The sequence below is a fragment of the Triturus cristatus genome, chromosome 9, assembly GCF_964204655.1.
Source record: "Triturus cristatus chromosome 9, aTriCri1.1, whole genome shotgun sequence".
NCBI lineage: Eukaryota > Metazoa > Chordata > Amphibia > Caudata > Salamandridae > Triturus > Triturus cristatus.
The window spans coordinates 18,136,970-18,155,077 of NC_140592.1; positions in this window are offsets into that span (position 1 = coordinate 18,136,970).

Here is an 18,108-nt window from a genome sequence, read left to right on the forward strand (position 1 = left end):
TAATAAACACAAAAGGTGGGCGCACGCCGCATTTCTTTTCCATTAATTTACTTTTACTGCAATGGCAGCATGCCGTGCTTTAGCTGTAAACATCTAAAGAGTGGCGTGCCACGATTGCTACAATAGTAAAACAGAAAAAAAAGCTGCAGCACAACCTTTTTTTTCTATTTGTTGACCTTTGTAGCAATGGTGGCATGCCGCGCTTTAGCTTCAAACAGCTAAAGCGCAGCGTGCCGCCACATCTACAAAACTCAACTAAAAAAAAAACAAGCATTGGCATAGCCAATAGGTCTCGCCTTTGGGACCTTATAAGTGTTTATCCATGCAACAGTTGCATAACTAAATACTTATAAGGTCCCAAAAGCGAGACCTATTGGCTATGCAAAGCGGCCGTGCGGCCGCGAAAGTGATCGCGATCACGATCACACATCAAAGCGACCATGTGGCCGAAAGTGAAAGTAATCGCGGTAAAACGTGGAGCGCGTGCCCGCGCACATGCACGGTGGCTCTAGGCTGGCCTGGTAGCACTTTTTGGAGCCCTCTCAATAAGTCTCGCCAGACCAGCGCATGCGCTGGGTCAGGCGAGACCTAAAAAGGGGGAGGGGGACGTCGCATTTCTTTTCCATTTGCAAAGCCAATAGCTCGTTTTTACTAGCAATGGCAGGTCGGCAACAGATCAGTATTTTTCTTCTTAGCAGGGTCACCTTTCCCATCGTAATGCACCTGGTACAGCACCTCGTTTTAGGAGAGAATAGCACTAACATCGGAGGCATAACATTTAGGGGATGTCGGACCCTAAGGAAGTAGCAGGCCAATGTGAATGGAGTGATGGAAAAAGTCAACATGGGGTGATTAACAGAGCAAAGAGAAAATGAAAGAACCTAAAATAAGGCACCCCCCTAAAAAACACAACTAGCCGAATTAATGTGACAAGATTGTGTGTGCTACAGAACACCGAAGTGATTAAATTCAAGCACTTTCTGTAAATTAAAAATTCTATCTGTTCACTGGGAATACTGTATTTGCTCTGTATTTCTAGAACAAGACACCTATAAGTAGAAGATTGTGCAGCCACAGCTTTTTTTTTTGCACACATAGACTTGCCACAATCATCTGCTGCATAATTTATCAATGTACATTTTTGTTGTTGTTTCTAGCTCAAACAGATCAAGTTACTAAAAATGCAGTGACATGCTGCTGCACGGTGGAAGCCTCATAGCAAACCTTGACTGGCCACTTTTCTTTTGCTTATTGATACGTGGATGAGGTGCAACCAATGCCCAGACAGTGTTAACAAGTGCAGAAATTTCAAAATAAAGTAATACTATCACAAAATGTGAAGTATACTGCCTAGTAAGCCTGTTCTTGGCGCACAATTCACTAAACCCAGACACACATTTGGCCATCCCTAGACGTAGACTTCCTGTAGCTCTGATAAGAGAGCCTAGAATAACGAACAACAGCTATTTGTTCTACCTACGCCCTCTTGCACTACTCTAAATGACTAGCAGCCAGAATACTTTGGCACGGAGTTGGCCCAAAAATATTAAAGTAGCCTTGACCGCACTCCTTGCAAGACTTATCAGGGCATTGGACCAACAAACCCATGGTGTGTATGTGATCTGTCAAATGATTACATTCTCTCAAGTTTTCAAAATCAGAAGGGTAACTAATGCTGAGGCAACTAAATGTCAGGCAATCATTCCTCTATACCCTAGAGTTACATTTAGTAGAGAAAAATACTACATCAAGCATTCAAAGCAGAACAGACACCATCCCATGATGGTTTCACCTGTCTGAAGAGATCAAACCCCAGCAGTTACTACTAAAAAACTGAATAGCACTGGTAAAATGTCTAATTGCTATCAGCAGGAATGGGAATAGACGACCATATTATTTTCCATTACAGGGTACAGTGGTGAAATTAATTCTGTAGGCACATGCAGAGATGCATAGGATACAAAATGTAGTTTCAGTATATCCTGAGAGGGTTCATACATTTACTATTTACATTTATAAGAGCAATATTGATATTAGAAGTGAATTAAAACATCATCCGTTTGAGCCATTCAAGGTAAAGTGTTTCTAATAAACAAAGCGACATACACCAACTCTGATTTTATCTGCAATACAGTTTTAGGAACAACATGAAATATGGTAACACTTAGTTAAAACTGGTCACTTTATCAGTACAACTACAATATGGACTACTGTGACAGGTGTAACGCTAATATACAACGAAAGACAGCAGTAGAGGAATTCTCAGCAAACCCCAAATAAAAAATTTTTTCAGCACAAGCCAACTATATTAAGACAGGATGCCAAAAATAATAATGCAAAACCGGTGTTTTATTGCATTAAAAAGAGTGTGACCGATGCCGTGAAAATCTATTTAATACTTCTCAGCAGCCAGCTCAGTAAAACAACTTACAGCAGTGATCAGATTTTGCTGCATGTAGCACTCGTATCCATTAATATCTTAGATGCACAAACAAACACAAGCATCTGATTTCACAGATTGACAAGGAACAGAACAAGTTGCAACCCAGGTAGGTCCCGTGAGGCTCTTCGCTTCAAACACAAAAATCTGAGAGGATCTTCAGTATCATATCATTTTTTGCCAGACTTCTTGATTCCACCACCAGCTGCAACAACAGAACACAAACATTAAATCAAGGAAACCTAGATTGCGACATGAATAAAGACCTACATTTCCCTCTGGTAAATGGTCCATAAACGGCATGAAATTAGAGGACACGGCCCTGCCTGTAAAGTTTGCGCTATCTTTGAACTTACTGAGAGGACCCTTCTGGGAGGCCTTTGCTTTCAATTCATCCAGTTTTTTCTGCTCTTCCTTCTGTTTCTGTTTGAAAGCGGCATCTTCCTGTGGGAAACCAGAGTCAACTGTTGGTGTATTCATCAACAACAAAATACCATTTATGAAGCACGTACATCAACGATATAAACCATCAATCCCCAGCTAATGGAAACCTGGAACGGAAGAAGGTTCTAGACGTAGAATAGGAGCTTGGAGCCAGGAGACCCTAGTTCTACGCCCGGTTTCTAAAACAGGGAGAGAGACTTATTTTACATACTCTTGTCTCAGACAACAAAGTGTACAGTGTGTGTACACTACAACCGTGCTTACGGGAATCATCCAATAATTCGCTTACAGATTTCTCGAATATATTTTGGGTTCTGCATTACAGCTTCCACCAGACCCCACATGCTACACGTACAGTCTCAAGTGTAAAAGGCTCCCACTATTCTATGTTTTTTTGTGCTACGTCACCAGACATTTCAAACTGCATAGGAAGACGACTGCAGGAGAATGCAGGGATGTAACAAATGTCCATAATGGACAGAATCGGGGGTATCTGATATTTCACAGACAGGAAGAGTAAAGCTTGGTAATGGGGTGGGATGGAGGAAGGGGGAGGGGGGTAGAGAAAAGCCAACAGATGGGGGGCAGCAGGGAACAAATTATGCACGTTTGGTGTGTGTATCAGTCTTTAGGCCGACTAGTTTGTAGAGAAGTCTCAGCGGGGATGTGACAACCATGGTGTGGGGGAAATGGTGGCACAATCGTTTTTTATTTTTATTTTGCAAGTGGAGTCAAAGGGATGAAAATGGGTTTGGTAAATTTAGAGCATTGGGTATCCGCCTGGGTGGATGAGAAGGTTGTTAAAGGAGGAATGCTGCCAGAAAGCGAGGCCGTACAGATTCAAACACTGAGCATGGCAATGCTGGCACTTCCAGACCTTAGGATGGAACCTCACTTCAATAGGCCCAACATGGTCAGGGGAGTCTATGGTTGCTCTTGGTCAGGTGCGAACAAGACTTAGTCATACAAACTGGGCTTCCTTCTGAGAAGGGGATAAGACGTCTGGTGGAGTGGAAACAATGATGGGATGAAATGCTTCCCACAACAATATCAGTAGTTACAACCAAGGCATACATGATCTCTCCTTCCACGGGTGCAGGTGGTCCAATGACCGCACTGGTGTGCCAGACAGTCTGTTTTGAGCAGAAAAATATACTAAAGTACTAATAGAAGTGGGATTTTTGTTCCACCCACGTTGCCCTTGAAAACAGCATTTAATTAGGCAAAAGTTGTGTGTTTCTGTCTTTGAGAACAGACTATTTACACCATGTTAAAGCTGATGAGAGATGTATTTTGTTAATTAATTTTCACAAAGTACTGTGGTGGACAAGAGATTGGATTGTTGGTTGCCCACCTAACAAACTCTTGGAGTTGAAGGCTCACTTCGATAATCATTCTGAAAGGGGGTGTACACTATATTGTACACTTGATGGTTGCCTTGTTGAAAAGTGTATGTACAACAACACAAACCTAGGTTGGTTATGGTGACTGCAAAATGCCTACAATATTTGATATGTCTAGTATATTTAACACATTCACTTAGTTAATTAAGCAATAAAGTTCCACTTGAACAAGAGAGGTCATACTGGGTGAATCCGGCCCATGTCCTCTTTTCAAATTCTATTTAACAAGTAGCACGAGCAAGCAATTGCTAGCTGCAAGCTATAGCTCTGATACAGAAACATTATTCTTCACTGGCACAGCTATTTCCCTTTGCTTTGCAGTAGCTCAGACTTGCAACCATTCTCCTGCAGCCACTCGCCGTGCAACTTCCTCTTTGCCAAGCTGCCATCTTTCTTCTTGTGCAGTAAGTCTTTTGGGCAGCTCTGACATTTTTCTGCAGTGGGCGGAATAAATCTTGCAAACAGACTACCTGTGTTTTAAGGTTTTTGTCATCAATTAACTTAATTGTGATGTCAGGGGGGCATGCTAACCGTACACTCAGATGCTAAATAGCCTTTTAACTCAAATTCTTTTAGAGATAAATATGTGACCATCAGGAATAGGGTTTCATCCAAGGAGAGTGGAAAACTCACCAGAAACCTACAAATGTAGGTATTGGCATCTTTCTATTTCGGTCTACCTCAAAAAGGGAAGGTAACGTATTGCACAGTGCGTTCCCTCAGGCTCTTCTTCAGGCAAGAAAGAACTGGGTCTGCATTCTGTATCATGCTGCATAAGATTATCGCCTTCATGTCTGTGATAGAAGAAACCAGTAGCTCTGGTGTGGAAACGCTTTATTTAAGCAGCGCGCCCACTAAAGCAGAGCCCCAAAACAATTAAAAGCATATACTGGGTGTTTGAACGATTAGCATTTCCCCATGAGATTTTCGTTAAAAGACAAGTATTAAGTAGTCGGGGGCCAGTGTGTGATATGGTACAGCAAAACGTCTGTGCAATTTGTTTACTGCACATCACTTGAAAAAAGGTTTGAGCAGAGTTCATTAAATTTACATCAGAACAATAAAAGAGATAAGCTTAATATTAAGCAGATCCCTTAACATTAAAACTGAACCCCCACACACACACTTAACCTGCCACAGATGTTTTAAATTTACAGTGTGGCAAAGAACCAGCAGTTGGGTGCCCTGCAAGCTCCACGTAAGGGTAGCAGTAAACCGAACATGTCAGAAAGCAGTCACGAGCAGGCAAGAGAAAGCTACTCAAAGCATCAATTGTCAACACTCTTCGCATACCTCATCCACATCTTTAGCCTGTTTCTTAGCTTGCTTCAACGGCTTCTTTTTACCACCTGTTAAATGGAAAAGATACCAATGTGGATATTTTAACATTCATAAACCCACTACAATGTACAGTTTACATAGCAACTTTGTTTTGTGCTCATGTGTAAAAAGCAAGCCACTGACTCAAGATATCCCAGTACTACAGCAACCGTATGTTATCAATGTATATCCTGGAATTAACATAGGAATTGAATGTCATTGTATCCTTGCCCCACCCACCCCCTGAAAATAATACACGCAACAACAACGTGGTATCTGTATGTAGGAGATTAATCTTTAATGTGCATTCCACCTTTTAAGCATCGCAACGCTAATTATTGGGCACACTGGTAAAAAACAAATTTAACTTACAACAAATTACACTGCACGTTTACAGATTTAAATTGGTGCAATACTGTGATATAAATAACATGTAAAGTTCTATTAATAACCAGCAAACATGGCATATCAGGTACCAGCGTGCACATGAGGAGAACGGGGGTGGAACTGGCAGTAATACTGTAGATATTTTCAACACTTCTTAGTGTCTGACCAAGCAAGAGCTGAAATCTTCAATAATAAAGCAATTAATAAACTCCCAATCACTGGCCATTAACACTTGAGCAGACAAAACACTTTTGGAGTTCAGATGGCTCATTATTCATTTTTTGTAAGCTTTATAAATCGCTTGGACTAAATATTTTTGACAGGTGTTGCAGTGCTGAAGCCCTCAAACCACTTTAACAACCTGTTACCTTCAGGCAGATCAAATCCGTCAAAGTCAGAGCACTGAACCGGCTCTCACGCACATGGTGGACGACACGCTAAGAATGCTGCATCAGAACAAATCCTGCCTTCTAATCCTCCTAGACTAATCTGCGGTCAATACGGTTAAACAGGACAATCCCCATAACTTACTCGAACGGAGACTAGGGTTTTCAGGTTCAGTCCTAAATTGCTCCACCTCGTTTTGCCACAACATAACTCAGAGATTCATGTTTAACCGGCCCATCTCCAATGCCACACCGGTCACGTTGGGGGTTATGCAGGGGGTTCCTCTCTCTCACCGATTTGATTCAACCCACTCATAGAGCCTCTAGCTTATGTCTTGAATTCCTCCAACACACACTACCACATGTATGCCATTGACACTGAATTGCACTTGAAAATCTTTAATCCAGAAGATATTAGGTCCCTCAACACAACTCTACAAAAGACACAGAACTGGCTAACCTGCAACCACCTCAAACAGCCATCAAAACTAAATTTCTCCTAATCGTCCCACCCAATCACTCGCCCGAGATCGAATTAAGGCTGAAGCATCTAACTGCTCACCACGCATTATAGACGCCAGGAGATCTCTGGGTATACCACTCAACGGCGACCTGAATATGCAGGAGCACATCAGTTCCACAATCAAAGGAGCAAACTAGCAAATGAACATTTTAAGGAAATTAAAACCCGTACTCTGCCAGGACTACTTCAAATCAGTGGTCCAAGCCCTAGTTACTCCCAGGTTGGGTCATGGAAGTGCAATCCGCTGCCGCCTAAGGACCTCTTAACGCTGATGCCAGACTCTTCACAGGAACAAAAAGAAACAATTACTCCAGATTTAAAATCCTTAAACTGGCTCCCATAAGAGGCAAGGATACAGCAAAAAAAATCGCCTTCATGACCCATAAAGCATTCCAACACTCCGAGGTATACTTGGCACAAAAATAATTATCTGGTGGATGCAGATCCTCTAGAAGCACTAGCAACTTGGTACTGACACCACAGACATTCCATAAAAAGAAAGCCAGCAAGAGAGCCTTTTGAGGTATTGCCCTGTGAATTTGGAACTCCCTACGACCTAAAAATCAGACTGATTCCCTTCAACTACATCTTACAAAAGAAGAAGTTAAAATATTACTTATTCACAAATTTAGGCTCTCGTCACACAATTTGACTCATGGTCTACACCCTTGATTGTTACTTGATTGCTGGACAATGTCTATTGTTTCCTTGGCTTGTCCTATGGAGGTAACTAGCCTCAATTTGTGAACAGAGTCTGTACCTCTCTTGATTATGTTGTTCACTTTGTTGTTTCTTACTACTGATCATCTATAACGCGCTCAGATACCCTCATGGGTCATGTTAGTGCTATATAAAACTCTAAATAAATGTGACAATATTCCAGATACACGGAACACAAGACGAGATCTATTGATTTTTGTGGAGATTTATAGTTATTTGCGGATAAAGATGGACAACCAGTTATGGCATGGCAGTCATTTCAGTAAAGGATTGCTGTAGAGGTTCAGAAATCTTGTTTTTAAAAGCACAAATATATAGGTATAAATTATGTTGACCGTAACCGTTTTGTCTCTCAACACACTATTCTACGAGCTGCATGTGAACCCAATAAGAAGATACTCAAGTCCTACTTACGCATAATGTTTCAGGTAAAAATATATATCACAGCAAGACAGTGGCCATAGTAATGAAGATCACTAACAGATGAAACTAGAGAAAACCCTATATAAAGCTGCCATTGGCGTGGATTTCACAATCACACAACACAACTACCGTTTACTACTACAGTTTTGTAATGGAAGTTGTACTAAACTACTGCGTAGCTGTGTATGCTACATGTCATTGAATATAATCCATTGAGAGAAGCAACCTATGGAGGCACCCTGACAGGGAGACAGCAAAAGCATTAGACATTGTGTTTTGGCCACGATTTGAGTACGTTACACATTCTAATAACTGGTGAGGCTGTGCTATAGAAAAACAAAGTAAATGTGTGATTGTATCTGAAGAACCTGGGAGGGCAGCAACTGATTGCTGCAATATACAGGTTATCCTTTCTTCAACGCAGACCAGGAGATCAACATATGGGGGGGGGGGTGGGGGGGGGGGTGGCGTGGGGGTACACCGTCCACCATTCCTGCACTCAGTTCGCCCAGATGCTTTATGGTAAATGCAGTGCATGGACTACCTACTTAGTTTTCACTATTGTTAGCACAGCCGGCGCTGTGTACCTCTAGCCACAAATTTCTGGATAATGGAATTTTATCGGTATAGAGTAACAAGTTGTTTCAAGGGTGCTGGAAATGCTGCTCGTAGTGTTTTCAAGTCTATGTACCAATCACTGAGCGCAGGAGTATCAATGAGAATGTCAGCGCAAGAGAGCCTTCGCAATCAAAGGAGAAATGGAGCACACTGCCTCACATCCATGCACTCTGTCCAGGTGTATTAAGGTAAATGCAGTGCATTCTGATTGATGGCATGCACTCACCGAGTGGTACAAAGTCCTGAGAAGACTGAGCTTCTTGTTCTCATATCAAATCGCCAGTTTAAATTATCTCTTTTTTCCCAATGTGTACTGATCAACACCAACCACCGATTTCCCATTACTGAAACATAACTCAATATTCCACTATATTGATATTGTGAAATCTCAATAAAAGTCACAGTCAAAGCTCATAGGAAGCTTTATATGAGACTTCAGTGAGCCACAAGCTAAAATAGCAGGATGCCCAAAGTAGAGTTTTACCAGGTCGTTTATGCCCTTTACCCACAAAAGGCAGGTAACACACACATGCAATCAGAATACAGTAACAAGATAATTCCTTCGTTGTCATTAACAAATACATCATACATAGTAGTTCAGACAGGGCAAATTTACACAATCTGTAAGCATATAAATTACACAATCTGTAAGCATATAACCAATCAGAGAAGGAAGATGGTTCGTGCCACTTGCGTGGCGGAGTGCGTGATACCTCCATGTCCAGGGATGAGGAAAGTGGGGAACTTTCCAATACTTCACAACAACATAGTTTAGGCAAAGAGTTTGCCCAATCAGTGACACTAAGTCCTACCTATAAACTGCATGCTAAAGATAGCTGTTGGGCCAGTGAGCTTAATGCATGTAGCAAGTAGTGTCCTTGAGCAAACCTTGCATTACCCCCAGGTCCCTCCGCCCTCGACACCGTCATGGACAAATGAGATTTACTATCTCACTGACAGAAAAAAGAACGAAGGAATGCTGGACCTACCCTTCCCCCTCCCACTGGGAGTACTTAAGGAGTACCGTCCCAGCATTCCTCCTGTTCTTTTTTCTGTCATTCCTGACAGTGTGAGGACGCGGCAGGAGCGGGGGCGCTCCTGCCTTCTTTCTGGATCTTGCGTTGTGGCTGCTGGTTCTTACCTGGTGCCGGCGGCCCTTCGTTGTTGGCCTCTCCCTCCCTGCTGGGCTTGGGGGGAGTGGCGCGGGCCTCTCCGTTTTCGTCAGCCTCGCGGCGGTGTAATACCGCGTTGGTTACATCTTGGCCCGATGGCCGCCTCCCCTGGCCTGCCGGGTTTGCTAGGGGGCGCGGCCGAGCTGCTCCTCTGGATTGGTTGGAGCTACTTCCCCGGCCGGAAGTCGTCATGCCTGACTTCCGGTTTTTGATCGTGTGGACGGAAGTCAGGCGCCTCGAGGTTACCGGCTTTGGGAAACTCGTTATATACGAGCGTTTGGGGTGAGTACCGCATAGCGGTTGTTATCTCTGGCGATTTTGCTGTTGGTGTGTTCTTTACGATGGGAAAGCATTCCAGGAAACGTCATCACCGGGAGAGGTCTTCCTCTTCTTCTAGTGCTTCCAGGTCTCCCTCACCTGCCAGGTCCAGGCGCCGTGATGCTGGTGCTGATGCGCATATTAAGCGCTTGATCAGGGAAACTTTGACTGAGATGGGTGATGTTGGATCCCGTCGCAGGTGTCCTGCTCCTGTTTCTTCGGACTCTAGTGGCGATGAGTCTGCGGGTTTGGGAGATGAGTTGGGGAGATGAGTTGAAGGGCAAATATGTGGACAAGGATGCTATGACCATTATTGTGCAGCATGTTAAAGAGAACATGGGGTTCCCTGACGGGGACGCGCCTAGTACCTCTAGGGGCCCTTTGTTGCGACAATTTCAGAGTGCTGCCACTGTCGATGTACCTGTCCATGCCTTCATCAAGGATGTTTTGAAGCGCGAGTGGGCTGATCCTGATCGCATTCTGATTCCGCGATTCATGACTAAACTCTATCCTCTGCAGGATATGGCTACTGAACTGCCTGATTCAATTCCTATTGACTCGTTTGTGGCTAGTTTGGTGGGGCGTACTTCCCTTGCTGAAGATGCGGTGCTGAAGGATCCGGTTGACAAGAAGGCGGATGTGGCGCTCCGTAAGGTGTATTCTGGTTCCCACCTGGCCTTGAGGGCTGGCATCTACGGGACTTATGTGTCGCAGTCCCTGTTGTCTGACCTGAAGTCTCTCTATCAGTCTATGGATAATGCCACGGACTGTTCTGGTTTACTTGAGCAGATTGAGCGTCAGGTGGAGCTGCTGTCTGATGTCTCCTTTGACGTTGTGCGTGCTTCTGCTCTGTCCGGGGGGGGGGGCTTGTGTGGCTGCACGTCGCAGTCTTGTCCTTAAGGACCGGAAAACTGACTCTGCGCAGAAAGCATGCGCTTTGAGGTTGCCCTTTCAGGGTACAATGTTGTTTGGGGGGGGAGTTGGAGGCGAAATTGCACAAATTGTTTAAGGAGAAGAAGCATTCTTCTTCTTTTAAAGTCTCTGCTACTGCTCCTGTCCCTTCTAAACCCAAATCTTTCTTTCGCCCTGCTTCTCGTAGGCAGTTTGTGAGGGGCCAGGGTAGGTTTGCTTCTGGCCGTGGTCGGGACCGTAATGCTAAGTCCCCTCCTCCTGCCAAGCCACGTTCCTGACTCTTTGGCGGTGGTTCCCGGGTTGTTGGTTGGAGGGCGGCTGCGCTTCTTCCTGGATGCCTGGGTTCAGTCTTGTTCCGACGTCTGGGTGTTGGACATCATTCGCCAGGGTTATGTTCTGGAGTTTACGGCTCCTCCTCACCCGGACTCGGGTGTTCGGCCGACTCCTTGGCCTTCGAGTCGTGTGAAGCGGTCTCATCTTTCTCTCGGGATTCTGGACCTTCTTCGGAAGGGTGCCATTCAGGAGGTTCCTCCGTTGGGAGACGGGGTTGGGTTTCTATTCCCTGGTCTTTCTGGTTCCAAAGAACACGGGGGGTTTCCGCTTGATTTTGGATCTGCGGGTTATGAACAAATGGGTGGCCAAGATCCCTTTCCGAATGGAGACTTTGCAAAGGGTGATTCCGTTGGTGCTGCCGGGTCACTTCATGTGTACCCTCGATCTTCAGGATGCGTATTACCATGTCTCGGTCCATCCTCGGTCCCGCAGGTTCCTACGGTTTTGTGTTTGGGGGCGTCATTACCAGTTCATGGTGTTGCCATTCAGTCTCCGGTCGGCGCCAAGGGTGTTTACGAAGGTGGTGGCGCCTTTGGTCGCGTGGCTTCATCTCCAAGGGGTGATGGTGTACCCCTATTTAGACGACTGGTTGGTCCATGCTCCATCTCGGGTCCTGTTGCTGGAGGCCAGGGAGGTGGTGTGCTCGGCGTTGCGGGCCCATGGTTTCCTGATCAACTTGCCCAAATGTCAACTGACGCCGTCCCAGGACATGGTTTTCATTGGGGCCCGCTTCCGTTCGGATCTGAACCGTGTGTTCCTCCCCGAGCCTCGGGTTGTGACGTCTGATGGCGGCAACAGTTTTTACGGTGGCCTGGGCGCGTTTTCATCTGCGCCCCCTTTGGGTGTACCTCCTGTCTCTCTGGGATCCCCTGTCCCGCGACTTGGATGTTCTTATTCCTGTGTCTCCGGTGGTCCTCCCGGTTCTTCTTTGGTGGTCTATGAGGGATCATCTGTCTTTGGGTCTGCCCCTGCAGTCTTCTCCTTCTCTGGTCTTGACGTCAGATGCCAGCGCCTTGGGTTGGGGGGCGACCTTGGGGTCTCGCTCCCTTCAAGGTCGTTGGTCCCTCCTGGAGAGCCGCCGGTCGTCCAACTGGAGAGAGCTCACGGCGGTGTCCCGAGCGGTGATGGGTTTGAGATCTGTTGCTCGGTCGGAACGTGTTGGTGCGGTCCGACAATATGGTGACGGTGGCTTATCTGAATCATCAAGGGGGGATCCGTTCGGCTTCTTTGAATGCGATAGTGGTGCCCCTGTTTTGTTGGGCGGAGGGCCATCTGCTGTCTCTGACGGCGGTTCATCTTCGGGGAGTGGACAACTTTGTGGCGGATGCCCTGAGTCGGTGCTTTCCGGATTCTCTGGAGTTGTCTCTCACCCCGGTTGCGTTTCGGCTTGTGTGCGGGAGGTTTGGGCGTCCCTTTCTGGACCTCTTTGCCTCCCGGCACAATGCTCAGCTCCCTCGGTTTTGCTCCCGGTTTCTGCAGGAGGGTTGCTGGGGGGTGGACGCTCTGTCTCTCCCGTGGCATCTCCTCTATGCCTCCCCCCCCCCCTGGCTCTGGTTCCCAGGTTTCTGGCCCGTTTGTGTCAGGAGGATCGGGAGGTGGTGGCGGTGCTGCCGTTTTGGCCTCGGAGGTCTTGGTTTCCGACGGTACGTCTTTTGGCGGTGCAGGGTCCTTGGTTTCTTCCCCTGTCTCCGTCTCCTCTGCGGTCTTCCCCATGCCTGTCTCTTCTCCGGTTGTCGGTGTGGAGGTTGAAAGCAGGGTTGGCGACGGCGCGGTTTCCCGGAACATTTAGCGTTGGCTCTTCAGCGTTCCCGGCAGCCTTCTACCCTTAAGGCTTATGATCGGCATTGGGGTAATTTTGATCGTTGGTGTTCTGCGTTGGGCGTCTCCCCTTTGTTCTGTTCCTTGCCGGTTGTCCTTCAGTTTTTGTGGGAAGGTTTCGAGAAGGGTTTGGCTGTTTCTACGCTGCGTGCCCAGTGGGCCGCTGTTCGGGCTTTTCGTTCCCCGTGGGGGAATCTTTCGGATATTGATGACTTGGTCTCTCGTCTTCCTCGCAGTTTTAGTGTTTCTCGGCCTGTGCCTCGCCCTTCTTTTCCCCTGTGGGACTTGCCTTTGGTCCTTCGGGTTTTGATCGGTCCTCCTTTTGAGCCTTTGGATGAGGTGGATTTGAAATTTCTCACCCTCAAGGTGGTTTTCCTGGTGGCTGTCACCTCTGCTCGTCGTCTTGGGGAGTTGGGGGCCTTAATGGCGCGTGCTCCTTTTCTGTCCTTCACGGTGGGTGGGGTGGTCCTCCGCCTGGATTCTTCCTTTGTGCCGAAGGTTTCTTCGCAATTTCACAGGTGCCAGGAGTAGGTGTTGCCCTCCCTGGGATCTGTCTTGGATTCTCCTGGTGGCCCCCGGTGGTCTTTGTTGGATGTGTGCAGGGCTTTGCGCATTTATCTTGACCGTACTGCGGTTTTTCGCAAGTCGGACTCCCTTTTTGTCTCCTTTGGTGCGGCATCTCTTGGGTGTAAGGCTTCTTCTGTGTCCATCGGCCGTTGGCTGAAGCAAGCCATTTCCTTGGCCTACTCTCTGTCTGGTTCTCCTCCTCCTTTGGGGGTTCAGGGTCGTTCTACAAGAGGGGTGGCTGCTTCTTGGGCGGAGGTTCGGGGTGTTCCTCTCTGAGATTTGCAGGGCTGCCACGTGGGCCTCTTCTAATACTTTCATCAGGCATTATCGACTCCTCAATCTTTTGGGGGATGATGGAGGTTTTGCATTGGGGGTGTTGAGCTCTGTTCGCTCCTAAATGTTTTTAGGTCGAGGACTACCGGTCTGCCGAAGGCAGAACCGGAAGTCGGAAGATTTAATGTTTCCTAGAGTGGCTGTTTAGCCCGCCTCTCTTTTAGCTTCTCCTCCATTGGCTGGCTTCCTAAACGGAGGCTAGCCATTGGAGGAGAGAGCCGTCCCTCCAAATAGGCTCCGTCTTTTCCAGATTCGGGGGCGTGTTCCTTGCTGTTCTTTCCACTTTTTAGCCACGCCCTTTTAGAACAGCAGGAACACGCCCTCGAAGCCGAAAAAGTTTTGGAGCTTCCATCCGTCCTTTTCGGATTCGGGGGCGTGTTTTTGTTTTTCTCTCCTCCAGCCAATGGCAAGAGGAGAGAAAAAGAAACACGCCCCCGAATCCGAAAACGTCACTGCGTTTCTCCGAGGCATTTCTGCTTCGCCTCGGAGAAAGGCAGTTGGTTTAATGGCGTCCTCTCCCCCTGCTCTCGGTCCCCGTGTGGTGAATTACTTGGCTGGCTGTTGTTCCGTCGTCCTGAATGCACTGTCTGTACTTGTTGTAATTGTATCGCATCCTCGGCTGCTAGTAGGGGTTGACAATTGCGCAACAAAGTGGCTGCTGGTGGCAGGACAGGGCACTGAGATCCGGCCTGATTAGACAATCGTTAAAACCGATTTGGCGCTCCAAAGGTAATCTGATGTCAAGGCTCCGTGATCTGCATCCGGATTTGTTGTGTCCGCCGAGAGTTCTGCAGGCTGTGACGGCTGCATGTGTAATGGAGTCTGATGTGTTGAAAGTAAACTGCAGGATTCTTTACCCTACTGAAGCTCAGTACGTCAGTGTGCGCTGGGATTTTGGGAACCGGTTAGTCGGCGGTGCGCGTTTTCCCGCAGCTTGATGTAAAAGTGCAGCCTGTACCCCCCCCCCCACCGCCTCCCGGCCCCGCCTTCGTCCTAACCATGAGCGTTCGGAAGCTGACCATTGCTCCATTTGTCAGTGCGTCCCGATCCAGTGTACCTCAGCGCCGCTGGGCTTATAAACGAAGCCCATAGTTTCTTGCTGCTCGTTATGAACAAGATGCAATGCTTGCTGAGACATAGAATACATAAGAAATATGTATTGGGAAATTAAACAAGTTACAATGCAGTTTATAGTTAGTTTCCTAAATATTTTCTAAGCAGCTAAATGTAAGTCATGTTTAATAGCGTCTGTAATTTACATGTTTTGGTAACATTTCAGTAGATTTCTTCTTTCTTGTATAACATTCCAGTGGTACAATAAATAAATATGGAGCCATAAAGCCTTCTCTTCTGTGGATGCAGAAAATATCCAGAGACAAACAGCTGGGAAGGAAGAGCGGTGCAGCTGGCTGTAGCCCTCATACTTCGCTGCATCCACGATTCTGTCAGTGATATCTGAAGTGCACACTGGCAGCTGGCACTGGCAGGACGCATTGTGACATCACAACTCAACAGTGTTAACTAATTGCAGTGTTCCAGAATCATCTTATTTATTACATTTGAGACGTGATATTGCCCTTAGATCGTTTTTCATACAGTCATTGCACAGTTCCTTGCATTAATGGAGTCTGATGTGTTGAAAGTAAACTGCAGGATTCTTTACCCTACTGAAGCTCAGTACGTCAGTGTGCGCTGGGATTTTGGGAACCGGTTAGTCGGCGGTGCGCGTTTTCCCGCAGCTTGATGTAAAAGTGCAGCCTGTAAACACCCCGCCCCCCCCCGCCTTCGTCCGAACCATGAGCGTTCGGAAGCTGACCATTGCTCCATTTGTCAGTGCGTCCCGATCCAGTGTACCTCAGTGTAAACCTGACCTGTCTTTTGCTTGGAGCCTTCCAACGCTTGCGCAGTAATCCAAGCATTAAAAGCATACGCTGTCACTGTTTTTTGTGCCAGGTGGCGGGATGGCTTTTGTATTTCGATTTTCTTCTCCACCCGCCCCCCCTGGTTGACTTCTTCGTTTCTCATTTCCTTGTTTCTTTGGTCTGCACTTGCTGGCTTCACTACCTCTTTGTGTGTTTGTCCCTCAACTGGAGCATTGTCCAACCTTTCATTGTAATTTTATTATTTTAGTTTTTTTGTTGAAGGGCTCCATAAGAGTGCCTAAGCTTGCAGGCAGTCTCCCTCATGTGCTGCTACATCATTTCGTTCTGTTGCATTCCCCCCTCCCACCCTCCTGTCCCTTTGTATTGTCACTTGCTCTCTTTCCTTACCCACTCCCTTATTGTTGCTTGCCCCCTCCTGCTCCTTCCTACTTTGTTGCATGCCTACCTCCACCCTCCTGCATTGTCCGCCCCCTCCTGGCAGGGGAACAAAAAAAGCATTGACAAAGCCAGTAGTTCTCACCAACACAAACTGTTGGTTTTGTCCATGTTAATAGACAAGTTGCACAAAAGTGTGGCGGCAATGCAACATGGCTAACAAGTAAAAAAAAATATTAAAAAAAGCGCTATGATCTGGCCAGAGATGGCTCACTCTCTCTCTGCTAATGCATTAGGTATCACATATGCAAAAAAAAAGCTAATGCCAATAGAAATGACAATGCCATTTATTGAGGGATACAAAAATAATAAAAAAATAATGAGCAATACCAATAGCTCTACCTATAATATTGCCGAGACCATTGCATTGTAAATGCTTGTTTCTGTTTGTTCCAATAAATCTCTGGGTTTGTTTGCTATCCTGGTGATTTGTTGTGTTTCTGGTATGAATGCCGGGGTTTGCTTTGGTATTTCTCATTTGTCCATGACGGTGTCGAGGACGGAGGGACCTCGGGGTAATGTCCTATTACTTACCGGTAATCTTCATTACTCCGGGTCCCGTAGTCCTCGACACCGTCATGACTTCCCTCCCTCCCTGTCTGCTGGCCTTCATTGGGGCTTGGTATTTCAGGAGGAATGCTGGGACAGTACTCCCTGTGGGAGGGGGAAGGGTAGGTCCAGCATTCCTTCGTTCTTTTTTCTGTCAGTGAGATAGTAAATCTCATTTGTCCATGACGGTGTCGAGGACTACGGGACCCGGAGTAATGAAGATTACCGGTAAGTAATAGGACATTACAAGCTGTCTAGTTTAGCAGGGTACGTTACTTTATGCAAGGTAATTCTATTTCTGCAAACCCTTACCTCTTTTATCCGGCCACTATCCTTTTTCAATCCAAATAAACCCACATGTCCACCGCTCAAATTAATTTCATATCTCCCTATACCAAGTCACCACTAATCCTTTTGGGGTTCTGGGGGTAGCAAGTTACTTGCAAAAAGTGATCTGACAACTCGTCCGAGGAAGTACATGATATATAAATGCAATTACAATATTATTCAGGCCATATCATCATTGAATATCACAAAACGACCAAGACAAGATTGATTCCACATAAGATAAAACATGCATCCACGAGACATACACAGACCGCTTGCATAGCACCAACTGTTCTGAAATGAACTTTGCAGACACAGATGCGCCTCCATTGAGCCCTGCGCCGTTTAGATAATGCAAATATTTGCTGCCCTGCCATTTTGCATTTCGGGTGCTTTTACTCCACACAAAAAAAACACAGGAATTATAGCTCCCACTATCACATTGACTGCTCAAAACCACTCTGCAGCTCGTTATCACTGCCAGAGCCATAAGGGCCATGTGCATAAAGAATTTGATCTGTACACCATGAAAAATAAGGAAACAATTCCACCAAAATATCGTAATTTACATATCCCTTTATAATAACTTCTTTCTTTACAGTAGCCAACGCGTTTCGTCCTGTTTGAGGACTTCTTCAGGGCTCATCAGCTGTCCTGAGTAGTGTATGTTTTCTTCTTACTCAGGTGTCATCCACCTCATATTTATCCTTTCTGTATCACTGGGACATCATAGCCCCCAGTCTCAACAAAGTATTTCTAGTGTTCTCTTTTATATTTTCTCTTTCGAAGTGATGGCA